Raw genomic sequence first — 21615 nt, 5'->3', positions numbered from 1 at the left:
ATACGTTTGACATGCTGGAACGACTTTCCCAGTGATAAATAGTTCAGCGAACCAATTACGGACAGATACTTTACAAACTACCGTATCTATTCCAATGTAACGTCAGGTTGGACTTTTTAGTCCGCCAAAGAAAAGAATAAATAAACTGTGAATCTAACGCGACATGAAAGAAAAGAGAAATGGTACCTTTATGCAAGGAATCAATTCAGAAAATAGTTCTCTTGGCTAATCTTCAGCGGTGGAGAAGGAGACGGAGCTTCTGTTGGGCGATATTCTCGGGCGATCACGTTAGGAGAAAGCTTCACATCCGCCAAAGTTCGCGTGACTCTTCACCGAAAGCACTCTGACAAACTTTTCTGCCGCTGCGTAATGCTCGTTATGAATGCCAAGAGCACTGCCCGCAAAATACTTGGAGAGGTTTGGTGCCGAAACGTGTCAACTCTCGCGAATGCGAAGCTATTTCCACTGATAGCGGAGATTCAAGTCCCCTGTGCTGTCGAGTTCATTTACATAAAGTACTTCCTAAAAGACCGCCCAACCATTGCCGTCGGGCACAGTCGCAGGGCACTATGAGGCCCTTCGAAGTCGAGGACCCATATTTCGAGATTCGCCAAATGATTGACGTCGAACCGCCAAAGCAGCGACGAAGTTTCCCAGCCAGCCGGCCATCAAAATTACGCGTATCTCGAACTGGCCCCTCATAGCGAACGTTCGTTGTTGTCATAACGCTGTGACTTCGGTGGAGTTGTCTATGGATTGAATATATACTTTATATATACTAAAGGTGCAGGTTCCAAACGTAAAATTAAACACCATGGAATTTCGAATATTTCTGTCAAAAACGTAAATTTTGGCGTAATGCGAATGTATCGCGAAGGTGGAGTTGAAGCAATGGAAACCAATAAAAAACCCCACTTTACAATCAAGTAATTATGGCAGATTGTAAATCAATATTTTATTGTTGTTTTAACATGCAAATGTATTCCTCGTCACAAGAAAAACACGTAAAAATCCGTGCTACTGTTAGCTTATGGGGATCTGTGTTTCCGCGCTATACGCCTAAAAATAACGACCTGCAAAGGAACATTACAGTTCACGATGGTAGTACTGCGACATTTGTTACCTGGGCTGGATATTTTTGATTTCGAAAGGCCTGCTGTTCTTTAGCATTTATTATAAGAAAGCTCGTTTGTTCGATTCAAACTGGCGGGCATTCACGAGGAGTGCTGGTAGCCTAGTGTCCAGGAAACCGCTACGTGTGCTAATGCTTGCCAATAGATGCCATTAAGATCTCTCTCTCTCTCGGATCTGTCACAGGTTTCAGTTGACTCATCCTGTCGTACGATCTTGCTCATATATCTTTGCTAGAAAGTCAAGACCCGTGGAAATCTAGCATCTGGAATGTGTCGTTTCTATAGTGCTCTGCTTCCCATGCTGCTGTATCTTTTCCACTTCTCAATAAGGTAAGTACAAGATATATGCGATATGTGTATCCCAGTAGCCGAAGGAAGAACAATGTCAGGGCTGGAGAAAGCTAAATTTCGAAAAAGCTTTTTTTTTTTGGTTCCTTACCATTTTTTCTTTAATGCAAAACTTTCTTGCGAACCATCTGTGGTTTTGTCAGGGTCGCTCCGTCTGTCTATTTCTGTGTTGCTCGGCCGGTCGGCCATCCACGTTCTCGCCGAGTACATTCTTTCTCAGCTTCAGCAAAATACAGAAGCCCGTCCACAGACTGTATTCAAACTTCTGCCTCCCCGCACAGCAGTCCGATATTTTAACAATTAGATCACAATCGCGAATTCGCTCACCTCGATCGAGCATGGATATTTTCCGTGCTATGGAACTTATCCAACACGGGGTTCGGCCAAGATGCACCAGGAGCTTCCAGCACATCTCCCTTCTCGCCAGGCCGACCTCTCCTGCTTTCTCTTCATTAATACCTACTCCTCGTAGTCCCTATCTCCTAGCAGGGTGTTCCCTCCCTCTCTCTAGAACAGCATGACGTGCCCCCCCCCCCCCAATTTGGCATTTCCAGCATACGAACGCACACCACCATTGAGAGTAGCCTCTCGGCGAAGTTATCGCATTTAGGCTCGTCTTACGCCGGCGTCTTTGGACTAAAGTACCTTCTTTTATCCCTGAAAGTGAGCTCTGCAGCCTGACGCCGTTCATCCCACTTGCATCTGCTCGCATGGCGTGGCACATCCTGCGCAGGCCTGCCAGATTGTTGCATGAAATAGCGTAGCCGCTTGGTCTTCATGCGTTGCAAAACGACACTGTCATGGATCAGGTCTCTCAAGTGATCGTGCGTCCTACCCATTAGCATTATCCTCAAAGTACGGGAACAAGGTCTAATGATGATCTCCTCTCGGGAGTAAAAATTAGGTGGCATTGTTAGAGATGTATGATTTGAGATTGTGACGAGGATAACATAATTATTATAATTGGTTGTCGTAGTGGAACACGTGGAGAAGCTGTTCGAAGCGATTCATCAGTGACGTAATTGACACGGCCGCTGCATAAGAAACAGCCAGATAGAACTGCAGCTTATATCTGCGTATAGCGGGGCATTCTTGGTGTGAGTGGCTCAAGGAATGTCACCACCTTTCTGAAATTTTTTAAATATTTTGACCATTAATTTTTTTTCACATTGACCTTATAAAGCACCGTCTTATATGATATTCAAGAGAAAGAAAGAGTAAAAAAACTAGGCTGGCGTTTGTTATTGACAGAAAATTGCCCAAACTTGCTTCTTACGCGAACATTCATAAATAGCGCATGGAGAGGAGGGATAGTAAACCTTTTGGCACAGAGTCAGCCAACTAACCATACTTTGCAACCAACTACGATCTTTGCCATCCCTTAATTGGGAATCAAGTTATAGGAAAAAGACAAAGGATAACAAAAAAAAATTGTCATGTTTGCCTGCATTTCTTGACACAAAACATGATTGCGTCCAAACTTACCATTCGATTTCGTTCATCCTCATTCATTGCACAGGCAAGTAAGAAAGGAAAGAGCGTGCAAAATTTATAGAAAAATATTTATTTTTTGCGAAGTTATAACTGTTTGCGCAACAAGAAATTTCAAGAAATCAAGTTTTGAGAAAAACAAGAATAACGTTTTTCGATACTTGTAGAAACTAGATGATCATGCCCTAGGAAGTTCAAACCCACCAGGTTCATAGCAGGGCCCTCAGCTGCCACAAGCTCTCGTTTGGCTTATGTTGCTGCCCGTCTTTTCTTGTGTAGATGTTTTACCTCCCCCGTGTATTGACCCTGGGCCTTCTTCACACGGTACTGGTAACTGGTGCAACATGCTACGACAGTGTGGTGGTCAGGTTGGATGCCTGCTTTCCTCAAACTATCTGCTGTACTTCTGTTTCCATCACTGAAGTGACACACAGCCTCATATAAGCCAAAGAGTAGGATGGGCAGGCTCACGTGGACGTCTATGGGAACCCTTTGCCAAATCATACTGTTGAAACTCTCGTTGGCATTTTGGGTTTCTCCGCGCAGGCACTTCTTTAAGAGCTTATCCGTACAAAGGTCAGTATACACCGACTTCACTTTGTTGAGTACCTGAATGGAAAGGCCTCCTTTGTGCTTGTAGCATCCGCCACCAAGTGCACACCGTCGGTTAAACCCGCACCAAATCTCAGTGCCAAGAGCGCACAGAACATGCCTTGGCGTTTCATCTGTTCAACTGCAGTGAAAAAACAGGCTCACCAATGTAGCTTGCTTCATGGCTTGCATGTCTCCCCACATTCACTCTGATGGCAATACCATAACAGTTCTGCAACTGGCCAATGAGGACGTTCATTACCTTTCCTTGTCCTGCAAGGCCCATGAACACTTTTTTCAACTTTCGTAGTCGGCATTCTACACGCTTCTGCACATGCCCATTGCACTCCAGTTTGCGCACGCTATTTGCGCCATATGTGTCCTTTATAGCCGCGTGGCCCCCGGAGTCCCCATCTCCATAGAAGTCCACTTATTTTAAACCACGACTTCTTTCTGCACGTTCGAACATACGATAGAGCTCTACTGCCTCCATACCACCAGCACTACGGGTGTAGTCGCCTTGGCACTGGGTATGATTTGCCTTCCACTCCAGAAATTCAGTGCTAGAGGGCTTCAACTTGCTTTTGGAATTGCATGCCCTACATTTACTTGATATGCCTTATACGTCCATAACTTTACCAGCATTGATGAATATCAAGGACACACAGCCGTTCAATGAAGAATGCCAACGCCTTTGCCATGTGCCATCACCTGACACACCACACTCAGTACTTTGCACAACGCAACGCTCTTCAGCAGCGGAATTCATCATTGACTTAGATGCAACAGTCTCTGCAGCTTTATAAAGTTTTGCAGATATCTCTTAGTACGCAGAATGCAAAGGCGGCGGTGGCATGTTCATTACTTTTATCAGCGTTACAGCTCCAGAATACCCCTTGCCTAGCTGACGCATTGTGTAGACAAGACGCAGGTTATTCTCAATAGCACTTCCAGCCTTTTTTGACGATTGAAGTGAATGTGTTATGCGTGCGCATCACACAGAACAGCGTATGCTTATGATATTCCAAGCGGCCAGCATTCTTCCAACCTGAGCAACGTCTTCTTGCATTCCGGGCCGGCTGCTTTGCTAAAACAGATGATAGGATCTCCATATCGATAATCCTATTACTTTGCCGTTGATGTTGTTGCAGCGGCACTTCGCATTTGTTCTCCAAGTTCCTAAGCTTTGCAGCACTAGCCGATAAAGTCACGTCCGCATGGTCTTCGCTTGGAGCATTCATCTTGTGGCGATTGCCAAAAACTTTCGTTTGAATCGCCTTTTTACCGTGAACATGACCATGCCTTTTTATAAAAACGTCCAGCCTGTGTTATTACTGTTGCTACCGAAAATAGTACCTCTGAAAAAGTTGAATCCTATAGCGTTGAAAGCGGTAGCATAGATCGCAAGCAAAATAAACCATTCAGACGCTTGTAGCGTCATGCAACCTCCTTGCGGACATTTAAAGCAATGTTTAAAAAAAAGGAAGCCTTACAAATTGCCTTTAAATAGTCTTTTATATATCAGACTAAGACATAACAGAAAATTTACAATATACGCTGCTGGTTATCACTGAGTTATCAGTTCTGTTACCAAGCCACATCAGTTTCGGTGTCGGAACTGTTCACCACCTGTTCGAAAGTTGGCTATGACTTTGGATACGAACACGATTCTTGCTGCAAAACATTTTTGAATGTTTGGAGAATCTCGAAATCTAAAAACGAAAAAAAATGACAATTTTAAAAAAACAACTTTTCAAAGGTGGTGACCTACTGCAAGAACTATGCGTGTGTATATGAAGTGTGTATTTCAAAGAATAAAATTAGTAATAAGGCACGGCATGGCTTACGAGGAAATATTTTTTGTGAGACATAGATAGGCTGGACAACATATTCACTTATTTACGTGCAGTAAATGAAAGATATAATATTTATACGGCTCTTCAAATTTTCAGTAGTGATCCACAGTGTTGCGCGGCACTCTCCATGTTCCTCATTGGATGGTTTAGTCTAGGGCAGCAGCGGATACAAAAGCGGCAAGCGGCTGAAAGACCTGGCATAGCCGCGAGCTAGTCGCCGCATGCGTTTGTGTTATTCTAGCACCTAACTTCATCTACCTCGGCCGCCTTTTATCTATGGCACGCTCCAGCGTGTGTATCTCGTACCTCGAGCCGCCAGCGCCGACGCGAGAAAGAAATCATGAGTCACTTCAATCTCTGAAGCTGGATGACCAGCGAAGCTGTTTCATGACAGAGAGGTGACACAGAAACAGAAGTACGAAGTCATTTACCGTGATATGCAGAAACATTCGGGAGGAGCCGGTGGAAACTAGGCAGGTGTAACGTTTCGAGGGACCGCCGCCAAAGGCGAGCGGGAGGAAAAGAAAGTAGAGGCGCAAGCGCTTGTACCGCCTGCAGAGGGGGCGGTGCGAATTTAAACGTGGCCGACGAGGGTCAAAGTATAGTATCTGTTCTTGTCAGCTTAATATCTGATTCAGGTTCTATTGGGATCCAAGATACCGAACCTATTTTTGCAAGTTGACGGAGTGTTCGAAGCCAGCTTTACCTCCGCTGAGGGTCGGCCCGTTATTGCACTACTGGGATCAGCCCACAAGTGTGTGGGCTGATCCCACATGTGTGTGGCCTTCTTCGTCCACCGTCGTATTGGTGCCTTCACTTCAGATCTCAGATTTCCTGCACACGCAAAAGAATAATCTACGGATCCGTAGCCATAAACAGCTTTGCTGTAAAAAAATCACGAAGAATAAAAAAGACATGCTCCTGCCATGGGTCGCAACGGTTGTGAGGGCTTTCGCTCGCTTACTCGCTCACTGTTGTAATGGACCTTACCTCGGTCCCTTACCTCGGACCTTCGGCGCATTACCTCGCAGCGTCCGAGGTGGTTGAAGAGTTCCAAGACGTTGTGTCCGCAGCCAGCGCACTCCCCCCCCCCCTATGGCGCCTCTCTGGTGACCGCCTTGCCGTGCCAAGGACAGAATTTGAGCACATACTGCAACTGGGTATAATCCGTCCTTCGTTGAGAAGTAGGTTTTCAGCTCACCACATCGTAGAAATGCGTGACCCCGGGGATCGGCGCCTGCGCGGTGACTACCATGCGCTCCACGCGGGCACCGTCCCTGATCGCTTTCCACTCCCTCACATTCTTGACCTCGCAGTCAACCAAGTTGAAATGCGCCTAATGTCACCCGTTACGCTATATTCTAATAGACCATATTCACACTATCAATAAGGTGAAGGAGAAATTTGCGGAATATAACCAACCCTTATGTATAGCTTTCATTGATTAAGAGAAAGCGTTTGATTCAGTCGAAACCTCAGAAGTCACGGATGCATTACAGAATCAGTGTGTAGACGAGCCGTATGTAAATGCTCTGAAATATATCTATAGCGGCTCCACAGACACCGTAGTCCTCCATAAAGCAAGCAACAAAATCCCATCAAAGAAAGGCGTCAGGCAGGGAGATACAATATCTCCAAGGCTATTCACAGCGTGTTTACAGGAGGTATTCAGGGACCTGGAGTGGGAAGAATTTGAGATAAAACGTAATGGAGCATACCTTAGTAACTTGCGATTCGCTGATGATATTGCCTTGCTTAGTTACTCAGGGGATGAATTGCAATGAATGCTCACTGAACTGGAGAGGCAAAGCAGAAGAGTAGGTCTAAAAATTAATCTGCAGAAAACTAAAGCAATGTTTAACATTCTAGGAAGAGAACAGTAATTTACAATAGGCAGCGAGGCACTTGAAGTGGTGAGGAAATACATCTATTTACGACAGGTAGTGACGGCGGATCCGGATCATGAGACGGAAATAATCAGAAGAATAAGAATAGGCTGGGCTGCGTTTGGCAGGCATTCTCAGATCATGAACAGCAGGTTGCCATTATCCTTCAAGAGAAAAATGTATAACAGCTGTGTCTTACCAGTACTCACGTACGAAGCAGAAACCTAACTCACACTTACAAATACCTCGGCGGAACATTGTCGAATGATCTAACCTGGAACGCAGATATCACAAAAATCATATCATTCGCTAACAGAACCCTTGCATTTTTAAAACGTCCTCTACGACATGCCCCACAAAACGTAAAACTACTTGCCTACAAATCACTTGTCCGTCCTAAATTAGAATGCGCATCTGCTATTTGGAGCCCTAACCAAAATTATCTAACAATTTCTCTACAATCAGTACAAAGTCGAGCCACAAGATTCATATATTCGTGCTATTCATATAACGTTAGTATATCATCATTAAAAGCAGAGGCAGGTTTAACATCTCTAGCGTGAAGACGTCGTATTACTAGTATGTGCTTGTTTCATAAACTTTATTACAGCTCACTTCGTCACCTGCCCTACATCAATCCGCCGGCACGTATTTGCCCCGCATTAGTCATCCCCTTCAAGTTGCACGGCATCGCACGCGCACTGCTACATTCGCATCTTCATTCTTTCCACGCTCAGCCCCGGACTGGAACGGCCTTCCACACGACATCGCCGTAATCACCTGTACATCTAAATTTCTGAATTGTATAACTACTGCATTTAACAGTGAATAACTTATGTTCATTGCCCGTTTTCTTTGTTTATTATGATTTATACATGTAACCCACCCCTTATGTAACACCCCCTACCAGGGGGCCTTTAAGGTAATAAAGTGAAGTGAAGTGAAGTCAAGTGAAACGTGGAGGCTTGCGAAAAGGGTTCTACTTAAATTGAGGACGACGCAACGAGCTATGGAAAGAAGAATGATAGGTGTAACGTTAAGGCATAAGAAAAGAGCAGATTGGGTGAGGGAACAAATGCAAGTTAATGACATCTTAGTTGAAATCAAGAAAGAGAAATGGGGGGGGGGGGGCGGGCATGGGCGGGGCATTTAACGAGGAGGGAAGATCATGGTCATTAAGGGTTAGAGAATGGATTCCAAGGGAAGGGAAGCGTAGCAGGGGACGGCAGATAGTTAGGTGGGCGGATGAGATTAAGAAGTTTGCAGGGACAACATGGCTACAATTAGTACATGGCCGGGGTAGTTGGAGAAGTATGGGAGAGGCTTTTGCCCTGCAGTGGGCGTAACCAGACTGATGATGATGATGATGATGATGAATGTAATATTCAGCAAGATGGATTTATTGGAATGCTACCATCAAATCACTGCTGAGCCGGTGGATATCCCAAACCCTGCAACTGCTGTACCATTCGTGCTTCTCAAATGTTCCATAGCTTTATTAACGCGGTCAACCGGGGACTCCCCTCTGCCATGCATGCCTCGATGACATCCTGGTGATAGTATTTACTCCCAGCATAATCAAAACAACTTGAGCCTCGTATGGCTTTCTCAGCAAGCCCGCGAAGTGGCTCTTTGATACGGACGTCATTGAGTTCCTCAGATACGGCGTGACTTCCTAAGGAGTCAGACCGTTGGGAGGGAAATTTCAAGCCTTGCGCGAGTTTCCTCGCCTAACGTCACTGCGAAAGCACCGTGAGTTCCTTGGGCTGCTGGACATTACCGCTGTTTTCTTCTCAACATCGCCCGAATTATGATACAACTGACCAAGTTTCTAAAGACCACCAAAGCGCCATCAGCTTCACTTCCTTGACGTCCGGCACCGAAGAATCCTTCCAAGCTGCCACAAACGCATTGGCAGATGCCACACTGGTGTGCACCCCTTACATGTTGCACCAATGGGTTTTAACCTCGATGCTTCTATTGGGGATTTCGGCCCTGTTTTAAAACAGTTCCAGCTACTGTAGCCAACTCAGGTTTAGTTCACCGAAGCTTAAGTGTGCAGGAACGCGCTACAGCACGTTCGTTCGCGAGCTCTTCCGGTATACATCGGATTTTAGCATTTATGACAAGTGCTGGAAAGAACAAGCTTTCACATCCTCATGGATCACAAGACATTGACGTTTGCTTTTCGGGGTAATAAAAAATCTATAGCATGCGAGAGATACCGCACCTCAATTTCAGCTTCGAGTTCACCATGGACATTGGGTGCATTGATCGCCCAGTCAACGCAGCCACAAATGGCTTCTCCCGCATCAGAGCAATATCCGCGGCCATAGCTGGTTTCGAAAAATTGCCGTGACGCAGGATTCAGACGTCTAGCTTCGGACCTCCTTTCGCCTGCTTCGTCATTAGCGTTGTCCGACATGCCCATTTCCTTTTCTTCAGGAACTATCAAACACTGTTAAATGTGGCACTATTTCACATAGCTTGAGTGATCACATGCTGGTATTCCTCACTGTGAAGCGGAAAGATAAAGGATCACCAAAGCGAGTTTGCTTCTCGAAAATTATAACTGAAGAACGGCTAGTGCATTTTCGCCTAGTCTGGGACAGTATTATTGCTTCTACAAGTGCTGATCGGCTTACGTAGCTTTTCTGGAAATGTTGTTCTCTTATTATGATAAACATGTTGTTTCCTGCCCAGAAGTATCCGCTCCATCAAGCATTCTTAATCCCTGGGTAAGTATTCAATTATTATAAAAAACACAATTCGAGGTTATTCAATCAATTCACCACATCTCTGGATCCTGAAGATTTAGGAGTGTTTAAATCATTTCGCAATCGCTTAACTAAGCAATTACCTGCTGCGAAAACCACATTTTATATGCAATCCTTCGCATCGTGCTGCTATGATAGCAATAAGATATGGCACTGGCTAAATTCTTTGCTGAATAGAGTGAGCAATTCAGCCGCAGGGTTGCGTTTAATTTATGATAGAGCGGACGTACCTGACGTGAAGTTGGCCAACTCTTTTAATAAGTATTTCATTATTCTACCTAAACGCAGTGTAAATGACAACGCATGCAGTTTCATTAAACGAACTGCGTGCATTCAATCTTTTTGCGTCCAGAAACACTCCAGAAGTAATTTTACTGTTCTCTGACATCAGCTCCTGTGATGCTGATTACATAAAATCAAACCTGCGGAACGTGTATAAGATTTAATCGCTCCAGTACTAGTCCATATGTATAATATCTGCCTTTCTACCGGCGTGTTCCCGTATAAAATAATGATGGCAAAAGTAGTTGCACTCTTCAAGAAAGGTGATAAAACTGCCTTATCAAATGTATAGACCTGTGTCTATTCTCTCTATCTATTTGAAGTGTCCAGAAAAAATATTTCTTGCAGGATATCAGACTTTCTGGACAAGCATAACTTGATAACTAAGCACCAGTACGCTTTCCAGAAAAATGTCAACACCGCTAGCTTTACTTCAACAGAAATCCTAATTCTTAATAATTTTCATGAACGTTTGCTAATATTCGGAGTATTTGTGGTCTCCTCAAAGGCCTTTGATTCTATAAATCATAATCTCTTGCTTAGTAAGGTAAACCTCTATGGTATACGCGGCCTTGAACTTGACTTGATTAGGTCGTACCTTGCTCATACATAGCAGTTTGTACATGCAAATTGTTTTAAATCTGAATTTGGGTAGGAGAAGGTAGGTGTGCCTTAGGGCAGTATTTTAGGACCCTCCTCTTTAATTTCTTTATAAACGATTTGGTAAACATTGACGTTGATACGTGTTACGTAATTTATGCTGATGACAGTAGAATATTCTATTCATCTAACCGCTCTGCCGGAATAAATACAAGAGCTAATGCAGTTTCGAATAAAGTGTACAGATCGTCATTTGACAACGGTTTGACTAATAATTCGCAAGAATGGTAAGGCTGTGTTATTTCGCGCAAAGAACAGGTAAATTACACCGGAGGAAGTTTTACGAATGAACAATTCTACAATTGAAGATAAAAATTCCGCAAATTCGCTAGGTGTATTTCTTATCATGCTCTGACATGGAATAGCCACATAGATTTTCTTGCTAGTAAGCTTTCACAAATCACAGCAATCTTTATTGCTTAAACTATGTTCGTGGCTGTAATAAATGCTCGATATATATTTCAATTATTCTCAGCCAAATAAATAATTGTGGTCTTGTCTGGGCTACCACTTCTGAAACAAATATCTACAGGCTGTACATACTGCAAAAGAAGGCGCTTCACACTATTTGTAATAAACCATACGATTTACCTTCAGCTCATTTATTTCATAAACTTAAGACACCAAAAGTACAGGCCCTTTTAAAATTTAGTTTGATATTAGCGTTTAAAAGTGAACAGAAAAAGTCATAGACTACATTACTTTTATGGTTAACTTGAATTCTTATGACACTCCATACAGTACAAGAATGATAGAGTTCTGGCACGTAGCAATATCGCGCGTAAACTATGAATCACAAATGCTGTGCTCCAGGCTACCACTGTTAATAAATGATCTTATTTTTTATTAAAATTGATATTGGAGACTTGTTCTCCACCTGATATTCTTGATTTTTTCTCTCGTATAGGAGTTCTACAATGCCTATATGCTTATCAAGTGCAGTGAGATATTGTGCGTTTTTTGCTTGCATGCTCACATCTTGCTGTTGTGGTTTTTTTTTTCTTTTCTTTTTTCTTCCTCGCCTGATTTGCGATGCGTATGCATGATATGCTGTGGTGCTTGAATTTGTAAGTACGTGGCAAAACAATATTTACGCCCTGCTGCTCCTTTTTTGTATTAATGGTAGTTGGGGCTGGTCAAGCTGCTATGACCAGTTTATTTCCCCACTTTACCCCAGCAAAGCTGTATTTAGTTTTTGTGGAAATAAAGCATACATATACATACATTCACTTGCGACATGTAAAGGATTCGAACACGTGGATTTGTTCCATTCTGACTCCACCATCAAGTATTTGAAAAGGTACACGGCGAACGTCTTAGGTAATCCCGGAGTTGGTGCCGTCCCGTGTCTAATTACTTCCCTCTTTGTGTGGCCGAGTGTAAACTCTGACGTGCGACGCTGGACTTACAAATGCCTTCGCTGTCAATGCTCCAATGAGATTCTAAACACGAAGTCGCCAATTCTCTCTTTTTGCCCAGCTGACGCCGGTCTCAATCAGATCCACAATGACATCGCTAGCCCGCTACCAACATGCCGACGTGCTCGCTGCATATTCACTTGTGCAGAGCGTTATACCCGCTGGCCCGAAGCATTTGCTCTCACTGTTATAATGCCACTTTCAGTTACTTGCACGTTTGTAAGTTTCTGGATCTACCGCGTTGTATGCCCCATCGTTGGTGCGACCGATTTCAGCCGACAATTTGAATGTGATCTCTTCCGTGAACTCACGTGCCTGCGTGGCGTCCGCCATGTTCATACTACCACGCGTCGCCCGTCGGCGAATGCAATAGTTGAAGACCTTCGCCTTCGACCTACTCCCGCCTTGATTGCCCGCGAGCCTCGTTCTTCGGTTGAACACTTTCCTACCATCCTGCTAAGTGTACACTCCTCTTTCAAGGAAGATCTCGGCTGCACAGCTGTGGAGCAGGCCTATGGCAAAACGTTGCGGCTTCCATCGAATTTTTCGTACCAGCTACTCTTGCACCTCTGAACCAGACAGGTATGTTTGGCAGTTACGCTCCCTGTATGCACGCTTGCGTCCTTTCCCTAGTGAGGTTGCATCATCAAGTAATGCTTCTGTCAACAAAGACGTGCCTGCTGCAAGCAAAGTTTTCGTACGGCGTGAAGGCATCTGACCACCTGTCACGCCTCTCCATCGCAGTGCTTCAACGGTGCTCAAGCCTACAGCAAAAAAACTATTATAATTGGCCTCAACGGACGTGAAGAAATCCTGGCGGTAGACAGGTTCGAACCAGCCTACCTTTCGACGTAGCCATCATTACTTCTCCTCAAAGATTTTACAACCACGTAAACGGTGCATCTGCCCGATTTTCTGGCATTACAGGCTGTTTCTTGGGCACGGCTTCCCAGCTCTTGTATTGTCTTGCAAACACTGGCGCATACCCACTATGGCGGATTGGCCAAGAATCAGATGGTAGCCAGTTGACAGCTTGGACTCCCACCCCTTTTCAGAAGAAAAGCTTTTGGGCGCGTGGAGGACTGTTCACTGTGCCCAACGTGCTATAAAATCACTTTTGAACTTTTTAAGTGAGACTGGTTTAGACGATCGCCTCTAGAAGCTGTGAGACGTGCAGTTAGTGCGAAATGTGTTTGCGCAATAACTTTTTGTGACAAGATTACTTTTTGTACGGACAATATTGCTCTTACATGTATTGCGTCTACAGTGCGCATCCGCATATAGGACAACGTGTATATAGTATCTCATTGTACCATAACATAATCACCCGCCACCTACCTTTCCCTGTATGTCTTACTTCCCCTTTCCCTAGTGAGGTGTAGCAGGCTTGAGGCACGCTCTCCAGGGCGACCTCTCCTTCTTTCTCTTCATTAAAACCTACTCCTCCTCCTCCTCAAAAGGGGCGAGCTCTCAAGCAGCCACCGTCATCTTCCTCGGCCGCTTTTTAAACATAGCGCCCTCCAGCGTGTGCCTCGTTCCTCTTGCTTGGTGCTTCATAGTTAGCATAAAAAAGCTTTAAGAATAAAAGAGACCATCTGATTCTGCCGTTTGTCCGAATGGTTCGGAGGACTCACACATTGTTGTAGTGAACTTAACATTGGACCCAACAGCCTAAATTTACGGCTTCTGTAGCAAAATTACACCCTTCGCGACCTATCTTCGCACAGAACAATAATCGTCATCTGTCTTGTCCGCATTTCCTTGCTTAAACGCTGCGAGCTCGAACGGCATGCGCGTGGTGAATATGACAGAGCATTCTCTGCAGGAAAGTAGTGAGCGCTGCGTTTTCAAGAAAGGAAACGCCAGCTAGGCAGATGACGAACATGTTTGTCTAGCAAATATAAACTCTAAAGTGTGTACTTCGTATAAGAGTTGTGACATCTTCTGTTGAAATGTTGCCGTCGAATAATTTCGTGAATATTTAATTATTTATAAGACCGTTCTTTTTGGAAATGATGAGTTTGAGAAATTTCAGTTGCGTTTCAAGCCAAGATTACGATGTTTAGGCAAATTATTGTACTAACCATTATTCCCATTCTGGTTCAATAACCCTGCTTGTACCTCCCGTAGGAACTAGCGCCACAGTTATCACTAGTAAATATTGCATGAAACTTGAGCCTGGAAACTAAACTAGTTCTTCGCAGCACCATTGCAAGATGGCGCCATGTTCCCGTTTAACACATTCGGCGTTAGAAGCCAGATGCGTAGAAAACATTGCTTGACAATCAATAAGAAATCTTCTCTATAGCAGTGTCGATTGGTTTCGGTGCGCCGAGGAGCCTTGGCATGAAAATACGCAGCTGCCGTTTCCTGCCTATGTTGTGTATTTGAAAGGAGACTTTCATCTTGCTCAGTTTGCGGTCCATTTTCCTGCTTATCTGCGCTCTAACGTGGAACGCGTTTAGCAGTACGTGGCGCCATTCAGGAACGGCGTAGCGAAAAACTTGTTGACTGTTTGAAGTGTACAGTTTCATTTAATAAATACTGCTGGCAGCTATGGCGGTCGTCTTAACGGGAACTGTATGCCCTGTGATTGCTCAGTGCCTATGGTATTGGGCTGCTCACCACGAGGTCGCGGGATCGAGTCCCAGCCATGGCGGCCGCATTTCGATTGGTGCGAAATGCGAAAACATCCGTGTACTTAAATTTAAGCACACGTTAAGGATCCCCAGGTGGTCTAAATTTCCGGACTCCTCCACTAGGGCGTGCCTCATAATCATAAAGTCATTTTGGCACGTATAACCCCATAGTTTAATTTCTTTAATGGGAACTGCAAGCAGGGCTAAGTATTTGCGTGTGCAGGAAGTGAGGAAACAATTCTCAGAGCTATTGCTGGCGGCAGCCCGCCCTCCTTCTCGCCTAGGAGGTTTTGCGCGTCCTCCGCGCGACTGTGCCACAAACTGGTGCAACATGTGCAGAAAAGGCTCGACAGAGAGGTTAGGTTCCTATGCACTGGCGCCGCGTCCATTTCAGAGTGCACGTGGAGGCTTCGTGGCAACGAAGCGTTCTTAAGAGAGCCCGAAAGACGCATAGGCGATGACTGTCGACGGTAATACGTTAGTATTGAATCAATATAGCCCCACAACGTTTTGCCACCATCAAAGGCAGTTAAGTATGTTGCGTGTACTGAAGTGCGATTTCTTGCACCGACAGCTCTACTACTCCAGCTACAAAACGAGAATGCGCCTGGTCCCCTCAGTCAGATCTTCATGTTCAGCCAAGGCCAAAATTTCTTTTTCGTGTCAGGGGAAACGCGAAACCGTCGCACGTGGAGGCTGCTTTGATACCGCGTCTATTCCGATCAATTAAAATCATTCTCAAACGCTGCCAGGCCATTCGACGCGATAACACATGTGCAGCTGCCACGTGCCCCTGGGTTCCCTTTAGAGCCACAAAAAGTATGCGAGCATAGTGTGCTTGTGCTTCATGAGCCAAACGACGGCAGAAAAGGTTCGTTATGGAAAGCTTCTAGTTCGGTGTTCAAACTATCGTAATTACCATGGTTATATTCCCACATAGTTTTAGTCGCTGAAGCTGTGAAAGGTGAATGTAGGATGATTTGGAAATTATGGAGTTTGTGGTCACTAAATCCTTCAATGTAAGAAATCGGACCAGTAGTCTCTGGTGCAGTTGTTATAACCAGGCCCAATTAGTTAGGACCCCGGGTAAATTGGCTAACAACTTTTGTTCTAGTGTAGAGTTAACTCGAGAAAAATTGATGAGGCCCAACATGTGGTAGACATGGTAGACCAATCAATGATCGGATAAATGAAATCGCCAAAAAAGGCATATTACCTGAGCTGAATAGAGTTGTGTAGCTCGCTCTATGTTATCTCGTAGTTTCCTAGAAAAGGAAGAATCCGCGTCCGGTGGGCAATCACATGATCCTAAATGTATTTTAGCCTAAGATGTAACGCCTGCAGCCCAAGTTATTTCTGTAGTAGGGTAAGTATCAAGGGGAAGCGATAAGATTATCTTTTTCACTGCTAATAACACGCCGCGTCTTCTTTTACCAACACGGTCACACCGATATATCTTATAGCTGTGCTTATCTGGGATGAGTTCTTCAACAGTTACGTCAGGGTAGAGCCAGGTCTCGGTGCGTATCAATATGTCAGCATCACAATCATCTAAATAACAACACAACTTATCCGCATTGGGCAGCACACTTCCAATGTATGTAAAAGACGCAGATAAGGATGTCGACTTTATATGACTCCGCTTACACGCGCGCCTGTTAGCCTCCCCCTATCTCGTAAACAGCATAATGGTGTTGTTAGAATTATCAGAAACGTAGGTATTAGCCTCAATGCGAAGCTTATCCACGGATAGCTTGAAGGGTTTTTTAGGGCTTTGCGTATTCCAGAAGCTTCCGGCGCGCATGTCGCGTTCTCAGCGAAAAATCTTCGCATATGTAAAAAGCGGATCCCTTAAGCTTACGTTCGTTTGGCAAAATCTGTTGTTTATCATTGAAGAAGGTAATCTTGGCAATGACAGCACTTTGATTATCCTTGATAAGCGTGCCCAGCCTGTGCACTCGATCTATTTGTGAACTTGCCACGGAAATGTCTAGGTGATTGGAACAAAATTTCACTACCTTCTCTTCTGAGACTGGCCAATTCCCATTAAAGTCATCATCTAGGCCAAAAAAGTGAAGGTTAGACTAATGCAGCCTATTTTCCGCATCATCGCACCTATTCGTAAGTTCTGACAGCTGGTTCTTCGCATTATCCTTCTGGTTCTTCATTCTTCACAGCGTTGATTTCTTCTAGGGAATTCCCGTTTCTACCTAAACTTTTAATTTCCATGTGAACTTTCATTCAGGTTTCATTTTTTCAGACATGACACGAAGGGTGCGAGCATCCGCACCAGCCCCGTCTGCAAAACGTGCAACATTGGAATTTTCAAGCATATATATTTTGCACTTCAGCTGTTTAATTTTGATATCGGTGGTAGCATGTTTAGAAAGTAAAGCTTCGTGACATTAGGTCATGAATTTCATTAAGGGCAAGCGCGAATGCGTCAGCCTCCGACTTAATCATAGGACCAGGAGTTCACTCCACCCCCCCCCATCCCCCGGTAATATTAATAAAAGTTCATGCGTGCTGCTACATTCATACGCACAACACAAGAGCCGCATCAATAAACACTTAAGTTCTGATGGTAATAACGTTATTGCTTTTTCCACGACGTTTTTCAGCCATATTCTGCGTCTGTCGGCCATTCTCCAAGCGTTCCGCCGTGCCAGTCTTCAGCTGAACTCATCCAAGTGCCACTTTATTCGCAGCGAAATAACAGTGCTCAGACACCTTGTTTGTGGCGTAAAACTCCGATCTGACTCTGAAAAAATTCGCGCCGTCAAGGCTTTGTCCGTATCTTCCTCTACCCAAGACGTTCGCTCCTTGATTGGCTTATGTTCTTCCATCGCTTTGTCAAAAATTTCGCTGACATTTCCCGCCCACTCCCTGAACTTCTCAAGAAAGATACGCTTTTCTCCTGAAGCTGTAGCGAAGCCCATGCATTGTCTGCACTGATAAACCTTCTCACGACTTCTCCTCTGTTTGCGCACTTCAACCCTTCTGCTCCTAAGGAAGTTCGGACGGACACCAGAGGATACAGGAATCGGAGTCGTCCTTGCCCTGCACCAACACGGTCGTGACTGCGTCATAGCGTACGCTAGGCGCCTGCTATCTACCCTAGAGTGCAATCTTTCAATTACCGAGCGTGAATGCCTTGCCCTTCTTTGGGTCATCTCCAGAATTTGGCCGTACCTCTTTGGCCGCCCATTGACGGTAGTGACTGAACACCATGCGCTCTGCTGACTTTCCTCGCTGAAAGATCCTACAGGCCGTCTTGAACTCTGGCGTTCGGTTAAAAGAGTACTCGTTTTCTGTCGTGCATAAGTCGGGCCAAATACATCAGGACGCGGTATGCCTGTCCCGATATCCCACTGATCCGCCCGACAACACCACCCTTGACACCGATGCTTGTGTTCTTTCTATCGCGGACTTTCTTCATGTCGGCGATGAACAACAACATGATCCGAAGTTACGTTGCATCATCGACCGTCTCAGCTCCGGGGATTCTGACGAGTCGTTCCAGTTGGTTATCTTACATAGTGGAACTGTATACTGCCACAGTGTATAGCCCGAAGGCCCTGAGCACTTGCTGGTGGTAACTTACCACATTCGTTGCACTGTCCTACGGCAGCTTCACGATGAACCCACAGCATGTCACCATACTGTAACGTGCACTTATGATCGCGTGCGTCGTTTCTTTCGGGATGTGCTTTATCGCTACGTGCAGAAATATGTTGTCAGCTGCGAGCTGCGTCAACAACGCAAGAGGCCACCAACCTTTCCTGCCAGTCTTCATCAGTCTATCGATGTCCCAGTAGAGCTGTTCTACCGCGTTGGCCTCGATCTGGTGGGACATTTCCCTACATCAGCATCAGAGAACAAATGGGTGGCCCTCGCGACAGACTATACCACGCGCTATGGTATTACACGTGCGCTTCCGACCAGCTCTGGTACCTATGTTGCCGACTTTCTCCTCCGCGATGTGATTGTGCATCACTGAGCTCTACGCCAGCTGCTCACCGATCGCGGTCCTTACTTCTTGACGCGTGTCATCGATGACCTCCTCCGCTCATCTCCCACAAAACACAAGGTCACCACCGCCCATCATCCTCAGACAAACGGTCTCACCAAACACTGAATCGCACCATAACCGGCGTTCTCTCCCTTCACGTTGGCACCAACCACCCCGACTGGAATGTTACATTACCCTTTGTTACCTTCAACAATAAGACGTCACACCACGGTACCGCAGGTTCTTCTCCGTTTTGTCTTCTTTTTGGCCGTGAACTGACACTCTCCATGGATACATTACTCCCATCCACTCCACAAATTTCATTGGAGTACGCACAAGATGCCATTGCAAGGGCGAACACTGTATGTCGCATGGGGCATGACCACCTTATGATGTCGCTGGCATCACGACTGTCACGACTGTCGTCATAAGGATGTATATTGCGCTCCAGTATCCTTAGCGCTCCTCTAGTCTCCAACTCGACGAATTGCTTCATCAGCGACGCCCCTACCACGTTACCACGGTCTTCATCGCATTCTGCGCCATGTTACCGACGTGAAGTATGAGATAGCACCAGCAAGCCAATGCTGCCTTCTACGCCGGCCTAGACTGATGTAATTCACTGTGCTCGGCTAAAGCTGTTACTCTTACCACCTGTGCTCTGCTGTATCAAGTTTTTGCCACATGTTCACTTTTCTTCAATTTGTCCCCCCCTGCAATAATGCCCTTGTGGCGCTGCAGGTACTTGTATAAATAAAAAAAAATAAAAAAAAATAACCCATCTGTTGATGCTGTACTCTAGCAGAAGAAGAGACAGAAGAAGTCTGTCGCATTAGGCCAGCATCGATGATGACGTATAGGTGGTGCCTCGCAATATCGGCTGCTGTGACTCCTGTGCTGCTCGCCTTACTTGTAAACATTTGTAAATAAATGTTTTTACGCAACAATACAGTGGCGAGGAGAGGATATGCCGACTTGAACAATATAAGTCCACTTGTCGAAATGTTGGCTTCTGCTTTCCCCTCGTTCTCGTTTTGCTCATAATCAGCAGGACAGGCACTCAATCTAAATGAAGGAACCCTCACACCGACTATTCAAACAGGCACTTCATCCTCTTTTGCCTCGTTGTGAACAAGGTTTCGAAGCCGGCACGCTTTGTTTTTCAAAAGCTTTATTGGTTCGCTGTACGTATTTCTTCCTCATGTCGAAACACCTGTCGGACGTCAATTCAAAGCAGGGGCAGTATCTTTTCTAGGCGAGCCCAGCCAATCATAAAGGAACGCTAAGTACTGGATGTAGCGGCACACGAGAAAATGGCAGAATCTGACTGGGAAAGTTCAGAAAAACACATACAAAGGATGAGAGGAGAGACGGTAAATTTGGCAACACAAATATGCAAGATGGTCGCAAGCAAGAAAAACAGCTGGAAACTCAAACGCAGCAGTATGGCGGAGCTATTAGCGTGTACACGTTGACCGAAAGGCATTTATCAGATTTGGACCATCTACCTGTTATTGACAATTTTCTACTAGAGGGGTAAAGCAGAATGACTTAATGAGGGATAGGCGGAGGCGTGTACTTTCTATTTAAGCAAAGTAGGACGTGGCAAAGCCCAAAAGAGGCATGTGAGGTGGAATAATGGATTAGTGACACATGGGAAGCCGAAATGACGTGGCATGGAATATGATAGCAGCTACATTTTTGGCAGCATGCACTAGATTATCTTATCGGAGAAGTGCCATCGCGTCGTTTTCACGAGAACGACTTGAAGATTCTGACCTGCGTCAATGGAGAGCTGCGGCTTGGGCTGCTCTCTGCACAGCGGTCTGTTGAACCCTAGCTGGCCTCGCAGAAGGCATGCTATTAGCTCGAAGATTCACTTCTTCAGTAGAGCTTCGTACCTTCCGAGGAGGCGCCATAACGTGAACCAAAGAATAAGCATAGGTATCCAGAATACATGGAGCGGAAGTCCCTTGTCCCATGGTACAATAACATACTGTTGGTGAGGATGGTTATTTACTGGCATCCTCTTCGAAACGGGCTGGTAACAGATAGTCACCTAAGCTAATGGACTTAACCCGGTCCAGCTGCATACAATTGTTGCGCAACTGCTACGTATCAACGCCACCTGACGCGCATGTCATATCGTGTGTCCAATGCCACGATATGATGCTAACAATGAGGATGATTTAATTGCATTCTCTTTAAAGCGGGATTGTCTTTAAACGGGTAACAGTCACCTAGCCTGATTAATTTCATGAGGATAATATACATGCTTTCCGTTCTAGCACCTTTCCGTACACATGCATAATCTTACTCAAACCTTCTCTGTCCACTTTCTACAACTACCTACTCAAGTTCTACTTGGCTTGCCACCTGATGCAATAATATGCAACTACAACAGAAATTGTGCATGTAACGACGCCACGTGGCACCCATTTCCTATCACCGGACAAGTGCCACAATAGGATGCCAATGAACATTATGATTATGATGAAGAGGTATTGGCAACACCTTTGAAA

The 21615-nt window shown here is 45.1% G+C and overlaps 2 pseudogenes; one reads left to right on the top strand and one right to left on the bottom strand.

Annotated features, from left to right (window-relative positions):
- Positions 1 to 21615, bottom strand: part of LOC142586141 (uncharacterized) — a 127066-nt pseudogene that overhangs the window by 48353 nt on the left and 57098 nt on the right.
- Positions 5997 to 6176, top strand: LOC142586505 (U2 spliceosomal RNA; annotated as a pseudogene).

The sequence above is a fragment of the Dermacentor variabilis genome, chromosome 6 (genome assembly GCF_050947875.1).
Source record: "Dermacentor variabilis isolate Ectoservices chromosome 6, ASM5094787v1, whole genome shotgun sequence".
Lineage (NCBI taxonomy): Eukaryota > Metazoa > Arthropoda > Arachnida > Ixodida > Ixodidae > Dermacentor > Dermacentor variabilis.
Note: the sequence above shows the minus strand (reverse complement) of the source record. Positions and strands in the feature narration are given on the sequence as shown.